The 9,009-nt window shown below is 43.6% G+C and overlaps 1 pseudogene; it reads left to right on the forward strand.

Moving 5' to 3' along the window:
* The first annotated feature begins 437 nt into the window (after positions 1 to 437).
* On the forward strand, positions 438 to 5,055 carry LOC118476689 (uncharacterized; annotated as a pseudogene).
* Positions 5,056 to 9,009: the final 3,954 nt, after the last annotated feature.

Genomic DNA, 9,009 nt, shown 5'->3' on the forward strand with positions numbered 1-9,009 from the left:
AATACTCCATGAACACCTTATTCATCAAATTCATAAAATAAGCTGGTGCATTGGTTAATCCAAACGACATCACAATGATACTCATATAATCCATATCGGGTTGAGAAAGCTGTGACACCCCAGGTGTCTATTTCGCGTTATGTCGGGAGATTAATCCTAATCTCGGATGCTCAGTAAAAAAATTTCTATTTCTCGCTCGCGTATGTCCCTGATTATCCAGATTATTCGTTCACGTTTCACCGAAATCGGAGTTACTCAGTCTCACAAAAGGCCAATATTTGGAGCCTGTTAAAACTTTTATCCTCGGCACGAATGCAATCTCGATATTCAATCTCGATTTATAAATCTCGTCTAAAGCTCATATTAATCAAACGCTCGACAGTTGCTGTTCGCGCTGTGTCCGAATCCAATTTCTCGACGTTCGATTGATGTCCAACTATTTTAATCCGAGTCCATACTCACAAACGGAATAATCAATATATCGTCCTCTAATCAATTTTCATCCGACTCGGCCAAATACCTTATGTCTGAACCGAATTCAGAACCCCGTATCGACAGCGATTTTAAAATATCACGATTCGCCTTCTCCGACTAAAAATCCAAATCCGATCAAATCTCAGGACGATTTATTTTTCGAATCACGCGTAGGGAATTATTTTTGAACGAAATCAAATTACACTCCCGGCCGAGTTAATCACGCCACCGTCCGTTCGTCCGAACTCTAGTTCACGCTGTTTTGCGTACCAACGAATTCCGCGGGAGCATTTTTATTCGGGAAAATATTTAGCGCAGCCCGATTCCATGTTTTGGGCCAAGCCCATTCCAGCCCGGCCCAGCCCACTAAGGAAACCCTAGCCCTAATGCCCCTCTATAAATAGCAGCCCTCCCCTAGCAAGTGGAGGCATTTTTGCACTCCCACCCCTCAATTTTTCCCAGCCGCCACTGCCCTTCTTCCTCCTTGCGCAGGGCGGCAGCAGCCATGGCGCCTTTCTTCCCCAGCGCAGGGAGCTTCCTCCCTTCCTCCCAGGGCGCTGGTCTCTCTCCCATGGCCGGCCCTCTGCTCCGGCGCTCGGCATCCCTGCAGCAGGCGCCCTTCTTCCTCCCTGGCTCCCACGGCAGCAAGCAGCCAGCAGGGAGCAAGGCCAGCCCCCATGGCGCCCTTCCTCCTCGGCTCAATGGTGTGGCCGAGCAGCAACCTCTTCTCTCTGTTTCCTGTGCGTGCGCAGGGGCAGAAACTCCATGGCCGCCGAGCTCCATTCCTCCAAACAGCAGCTCCCTCCACGGCGCCATTTCTTCCAGCCGGCTCCACTTTCCCCTGCGCCCTACCTTTTTCCATGGAAGCAGCAGGAGCTCCACCTCCCATGGACGCCCAGAAAAATCTCCCATGCCGACGCCCCTTCTTTTCCCTTACTCGTTCTCCCTCGCGCAACAGCAGCCGGGTCTTCTTCCTCCCCCTGCTGTCCACGGCGTGCAGCAAACAGGGAGCTGAGCTCCATCTCCCCCTCATGGCGGGACACAGCAGCAGCTCGCCCAGCCTCTCCTCGCAGGCGCAGCCCTCTCCCATGGCGCGCTGCAGCAGATGCCGCGGAGCATTCCCTCCATGCCTTGTGACTCGGTTTCCTTCCTGTGTGTGTGTGCTGCTGCGCCTGCGCCGTTGATGCTTGCTAGGCGCTCGACAAAATGCGCAGCAGCCCCAACGTCTCCGCGTGGCTCGCTGCTTTTTGCTGCGCAGTGAACAGCACGCCATCGACGCTCGTCGGGTGTTTGCTGTTTTTGCGCAGTGAACAGCACGCCATCGACGCTCGTCGAGTGTTTGCTGTTTTTTTTTTGCGCAGCCCCAACATCATCGTCGTTCACCCCGGTGAGACCGCGACGCTCCTTGTTCGATTCAGCATCAACATTATTTTCCTATGATTAATTATGTATGTGTGCTGCTTTGTTTTATTTTTGTGGAGGAGATAACCCCGTGTTTTGCGTGGAGAAGGCAAGCCGCTCGACGCTCGTCGATGTGCGGAGCGATGCACAAAGCCGAATCGCCATCGTCCTCACAAACACCGTTTGGTTTTGTTTATGGTGAGCCGATGCATATCGCTCTCGATCGACTCGATTAATTATTTTGAATGCATGTGTGTAAAATGTTTCGATTATGCGCATTGGTAGGATCGCGTTTGCAATTGGAGAACAAGAGGTTCGATGCGTGCGATTTGTAGTTGTCTAATTATGTTTTGGTCGATGTGGTGCATGTTTAAAAATTGTGTTGGTATGGATTGAATTTTGCGTAGAGAAGAAAACGAAGAAGAAAGGAACTTGGCTGTTTTTATATTTTGATAGGAAAATATGATATGCGTTGTTTAATGCGAAAACTAAGTTACAAAATGCGGATTTTGTTGTGGGGAATGCATCGATATGTGGTTATGCGCAAAGTGTGATTTGTTTTATGCAATGTGACGGGATTCATGATTATATAGGGAGCATATTTATTGTTGTGGCGAGTAGTTAGAAAATGCTAGTTGCGTAGAGGATGAATTATTAAAACATGAGTATCGGAGTTCATATATTAGTAGTCGCGCCACGTTGATCGATGTGTCTCGAGTGCACGCCACCACATGGTTGTATGCGAGACACGGTAAAATAGAGTGTGCTCGACATGAATGTTCAGTCGTTGTAGGTGGAAATTGTCTTTGCTTAAATAGAGAAGTGGTGACATGCCGAAGTAGTCATCGCCTCCTCTATGTTTATATGTCGAGTCAAAATGTGGGGTACTCGTGGTACGCTAGGTGGTGTCCAAATAAATTAACCGGTCGATGTGGTAGTGGTCGTGCGTGATTTATTGTTAGTGAGTAGTTGGAATTCCGAGCTATATGAGGATTATGTTAAAAAACTAGTAGGCGGCGTGTAACTGCGTTCGTATGGTGAATAATAGGTCGGTAGGTATTGTTGATGCCAGTAGCAAATGTAAGTCTTATGAAGTTTTACACCATATGTAGATGCCTCTAGGTTAGACCCCAACAATGTGCTGTTTTAGGTGACTGGTGTGTTAACTAAATTAAGTTGAGCCAAGGTTAAGAAACGATTAATTAACCTGCTCCCACCCATATTTTGAGTTGCAATGTCTAAAATGGTTTGCTAAGTTTTATACTGCGTTAGCCAACTCATGTAAGTAGGAGTCGATTTCGTTAAGTGTTTGTTATATATGTGTTGTGTCGGATTGCGATGATAAGAGACAAGCCGACGTGTAGGATGTATAGCGGCCTAGATTGTTACTCTGGCTAGCCGACTTATTAGACGGCTTGGTTAAGTTTGTAGTCGCGATGAATTGCTTGTTGTGGTCTAAATGTGTATGGTTATGGTTGGGAATGAAAAGTATTAGTGCTCATGTGATGTCTAAATTAAAACGCAAATGGTTGGGTGCTTATCGGGGAGAATGTGTCGTTGATTGGTTGTAGTAGTTTTAGTGCACGAAATGACTTGAATGAAAATTAGTAAGTCTACTTGTTAGTACTTATTTGATTTATTTAACTCTAACAAATGGTAAAGTGTTAGAATAATTCAAGTCTCTAGAACGCGACAATTCTTAAATTGTATAGAGCTGAAATGTGTTGATTGCTGTTTTGGGCTGCACGTACTGTTTTCGGTGTGCTGTATGTTTGATGAACTAAGTTGTGTTTTCTGTAGATATGTGCTATAGAAAAGTGGTAGATAACTTTATTATCTTGCTGGTGTTAAAATTTGACAGCCATAGGTCTGACAGTTTAGGAGTTGTGCTTTTTACAAATTCAGTAACTGAATCTGTCCAAATTCTGTACAGATTTCAGAAACTGCATTGTTTGCCTAATTTAATGTTACAATCTGTTCATGGTCATTATAAGAAAGTTGTAGATGCTTTTCTGATCTTGCTTGTGTTAAAATTTCATAAACACAGGCCTGATAGTTTAAGAGTTATGAATTTTACAACTTGGTTGCTGTGTTCTGTCCACTGACAGAACAGATTTTGAAAACTGAATTGTTTGATTCAGTTAAACATGGAATCAATTCTTGGTGATTATAAATGTTATGTAGTACTTTTCTCAAGATTTCCAAAAAGTCTTAGATCACTATTTTTGGTGGTCTGAAGATTAAGTTACCTATGTTTGAAGTGTGAAGACTGAATCTGTCCAGTTTTGGACAGCACAGCCTTCATAGTATATTTTACCCTTGATACATGCTAAACCAGCCAGGGATGTTTATAAATAATTTGTAGAACATTTAATTAGCTTTTCAGAAAGTCTAGGACCACTTTGTTTGGATGTCTGAATCTTTTGTTGTGAATTTTTGAAGCTGCAAGTCTGAATCTGTCCAAATCTGGACAGAGCTGCTGTGTTTGCACAATTCGACCTTGCTAAGTGTTTAATCAGGTTGTGATGACAATACCAAAGTTGTAGAGCACTTTTTAAGCTTTCCAGAAAGTCCTAGCTTGCTATTTTTGGATTAATCTTTGAAAAGTTATGATTAAAACAAGTGACTGCTGTATTGCTGTCCAAAAATCTGCAAGTGCCCATTTGATGATTGAGTTCACTCTTTTGGCTAAAAATGCTTAGTTAGCACTTAGCGGACATAGACTCATAATGGCTAAACATAGGCTAACATGTGTTCCATGATTAAGGTGCTTGCTTGGTGTAGTTGATTGTGATAGATGAGTCCACCGACTTTGATGCATCGGTCCTCTGTTAAACTTGTGTGTGATGCTTTTGTGTGATCAATAGAACTAATGCAAAGTCGTAGCAATTAAATAAATGCGTGTACATGTGATATCATATTTGTGTTGCGTAAATAAATAAAATATGGTCGTCTTGTTAATGGTGTTAGTGATGAACGCCGATAACGTGCGAATAGCTAGCACTTGCGTATAGTCGTTGCGGTGTCTTCTCATTTAATGTTTAGTTCGCCGCTGTGTCTTTGTATATCTTGTGTTACTTTCATTATATTCATACATATGCACCTTGCATCTCATATAGGACCGAGAGGTGATGATCCAGCCAGTGATGTGGTGCCAACCACAAGATGCAGTTGGTGGACGACCTGAAGAATGGTGGACTTACCCAGTGGATGCTCGCCAAGCGAGTACCCACCCCAGCAAACACTATCCAAGTGTTAAATTAAAGGCAAGCCCCGGTTTTATGCATAACCGTTATATATGCTATTTTACTGCACTTAATGTTTGTAGGCTTGTATTGTGCACTTAAGTGTAGGAGTTGATCGAAACCTTAGTTGCATGAACTCAGGATTCCCTTTGAGATGGATACTAGTATGCTAGGTCGAGTAGCTGCTTATTAATTAGGGATCTCGGTAGAAGTCGAGTGATTTTTCTAGCACTCGCGCGAGGTCAGGAATTGATTGTATCCATTTTGATATCATAATGATGGTGGTCTGTGGACAACGGTCCATGGGGATGCGTTGTCTACGAGACGGAAATTGGAATAAGGATTAAGGTGTGGTACCGTGTGTCAAGCGTTTGAACGTACTAAACACATACCGAGAAATATGGTAAATCGGTAAGCCTAGTACCTGAGTGAACCTGCCCGCAGACTTTACCCCTCACGCGACCTGAGACGAGGTCTCCCATTCCGGTTATGGTGGGTACAAGTGCGGCCACTGCACGACGGCCAGTCGGGGTCAGTGGGGCATTGTACGCCAAGGCGGTGAGCCCTGTTCTGTTGCCAGGGAATCGATGGGGACGGTTGATATGTGTGGGGACGGAGTGCCCCTACATGTCGTGTGTTTAGGTTTACCTTGCAAGGTTTAAAAACTCGATTCGAATCGTCTGCTTCTCGCAGCTAATGAGACTGCTTGATCCATGCTGCTACATTGAGTAATAAGTGGAAATGAGGTGACTGGCAAAAGATGTTGATTGATAAAATGTTTGATACCATGTATGATTAGCTAGGTACACATCTAGTCTAAAGGATTCTACTAAAACTTGAAAAGCTAAAATTTGTTTTTAGACTCAGCTAGTGCTTTTGGCAAACCAAACCCCTCAGCCAAACAGCTGCATGTCTAGAGGTAGAGGAGTAGACTCCTCACACCGGGTAAGTCTAGCTGAGTATTAGTATACTCAGCCTTGCTTGTGGCAAAATTTTTGCAGGTACTCCTTAGGATGATTGGTTGATGGTGTGACTTGGCCTTCATCCCTGCCACCGGGATAGATGGTCGAGAGGGTTATTGCTTCCGCAGGAGAGGACCAGGAGGAGTAGCGTGGCCAGGCTTCGCCATGTTACTCGGTTTTCTCTGTTAGTTATTTCCGCTGCATTAAAATTTATGGTGATTATTTCTGAAACTCCGATAATGTAATCACTAATGATACTGATTAAATTTGTGGTATTATGTTTTATTGTATTTCTCTGTGCCTCACCTTCGTGTGAGCTAGTGGTATTCGATCCTGGATAAGTGGCTTTATCGGACTAGATCCGAGGGACTGACGAGTTATTCCTGTTTAAGTGTGTTGCTGCCCTTAAGGGTGCGACTTGGGCACTTAAGCTGGAATAATTCGGGCGGTTCCGCCACAGCTGGTATCGGAGCGAATACCATCACAGAGAAGTCAATAAGTCATGATTACCAACCTTTTCTAAAGTAAAACTTGCTTAGAAACCAAAGTTGGATAGATCGTCAGGACGATAAGGATAGACCTAGGACGTGAAGCCCTAGGAATAGATGGGTAGCTAGGTGGCTAGTTATTTAGGCCATAAAGGCTACTACTACTATTAATAAGGATGCTGTAAAAGCACCCGAAAAATTAATTAGGTCTGAGAAGACGACTAGAATGAGCATGCATCATGATTGTCGCATTATGATTGTCATTTGTGCATCAACATGCTTCTCTTACCTTTATTCCAATAATAAAAACTTGTGAATAATGTGATGTATGGCTATGTTAGAAATGTCTTACCTCGTGTCAGATTGGTAAGTCTAGTTAGGTCGTGCTATGTGTTTCTCTTGTCTCGCTATCTAGGTGGTATTGTATTTGTTCAACCCTTTTTGCAAAAACAAATGTGTCTAACCTGCTCCTGAAAAGACCTCTCCAAACAACCTTGAGTTTAGCAAGTGAAACCTCCCAAAAAAAATCATGCTATGTGAGTGTTTTCTAACCCTTGTGTGTTTTACCCTTGAATTTACACCTGCACAGTTTGTAGAACCCCGTAGCTTGACCGCTAGTTCGACCTAAAGCTTCCTTGTGCATTGTCGTGTCAAAAAAAAATTGTTGGTGTTTAGTTGCGCAACCCCTATCAAGGCCATGTTTCTTTGCATAAGTCCTTGCCCCTAAAACGTCATAACATTTCTGTTGATCATCCTAGCTGATCCTGTTTGCCTACCTCTCCTTTTGCCTAGATCTGGTAACCATTTTTCTTGTGAATCATGTTGGCTTTATCATCCGAATCTCGGGATCCCCTATAATTCTGCCCTATTATCTGGTTATCTCCTATAACCCGTTCTCAAGTATCGGATGTTGATCTTGCCTAAATCTCTCAATTCTGGTCGATCTCATGCTCTTCCTCCAAGGATCATGACGTCATTTTATCAACTTATCTCTAATCAGTGTATTCATTTGGTTCAATGGATTATGTTGTTGACTGTAGTTCTCTCATGTCTCTAAAAGCTCAACAATCTATTTTGATCTCATGGTCGGTTCATCCTCATATCGAATCTCGTGGTAATGTCTGATCTAATAATCTCTATGCTGATCATAAAATGGTTCTCTGAGTTAAATAAAAATTCTCATCTGATGCTCTTTTGCCAACAATCTTTGCTTCAACTTCAGTCACATTTTCTGAGCCATACTCTCATGGGCTCCATCTATTTATGCTATGTGAAATTCTTGTTGGTTACGTTTGGTAATGGTGTTATGACTAACGACGGGTGGTGCCGCGACGAAACCGAGAGCCTACTATGGTGCACACATGGTTGAGCTGCTCGGCACGCGCTGGTACCGCGGTTAATAGTCGTGATCCATTATGGGACTATACCGATGTGCTCTCTTTTGTGAACATCCTCTCAAAGTGATCGCTGCATTTTGTCTCAACATGCCGCGATATTCTATCCAATTCCATCTTCATTATCTTGTCAGATCACATCTCATAAATTTGCATCTATCTCCAGCCTGGGAGTTACATGCTTCTCCACCCTTGAAGGCCCTCATTCGAATCTCGGGACGAGATTCTGTTTAAGGGGGGAAGGCTGTGATACCCCAGGTGTCTATTTCGCGTTATGTCGGGAGATTAATCCTAATCTCGGATGCTCAGTAAAAAAATTTCTATTTCTCGCTCGCGTATGTCCCTGATTATCCAGATTATTCGTTCACGTTTCACCGAAATCGGAGTTACTCAGTCTCACAAAAGGCCAATATTTGGAGCCTGTTAAAACTTTTATCCTCGGCACGAATGCAATCTCGATATTCAATCTCGATTTATAAATCTCGTCTAAAGCTCATATTAATCAAACGCTCGACAGTTGCTGTTCGCGCTGTGTCCGAATCCAATTTCTCGACGTTCGATCGATGTCCAACTATTTTAATCCGAGTCCATACTCACAAACGGAATAATCAATATATCGTCCTCTAATCAATTTTCATCCGACTCGGCCAAATACCTTATGTCTGAACCGAATTCAGAACCCCGTATCGACAGCGATTTTAAAATATCACGATTCGCCTTCTCCGACTAAAAATCCAAATCCGATCAAATCTCAGGACGATTTATTTTTCGAATCACGCGTAGGGAATTATTTTTGAACGAAATCAAATTACACTCCCGGCCGAGTTAATCACGCCACCGTCCGTTCGTCCGAACTCTAGTTCACGCTGTTTTGCGTACCAACGAATTCCGCGGGAGCATTTTTATTCGGGAAAATATTTAGCGCAGCCCGATTCCATGTTTTGGGCCAAGCCCATTCCAGCCCGGCCCAGCCCACTAAGGAAACCCTAGCCCTAATGCCCCTCTATAAATAGCAGCCCTCCCCTAGCAAGTGGAGGCATTTTTG

Source organism: Zea mays, chromosome 3 (genome assembly GCF_902167145.1).
Source record: "Zea mays cultivar B73 chromosome 3, Zm-B73-REFERENCE-NAM-5.0, whole genome shotgun sequence".
Taxonomy (NCBI): Eukaryota; Viridiplantae; Streptophyta; class Magnoliopsida; order Poales; family Poaceae; genus Zea; species Zea mays.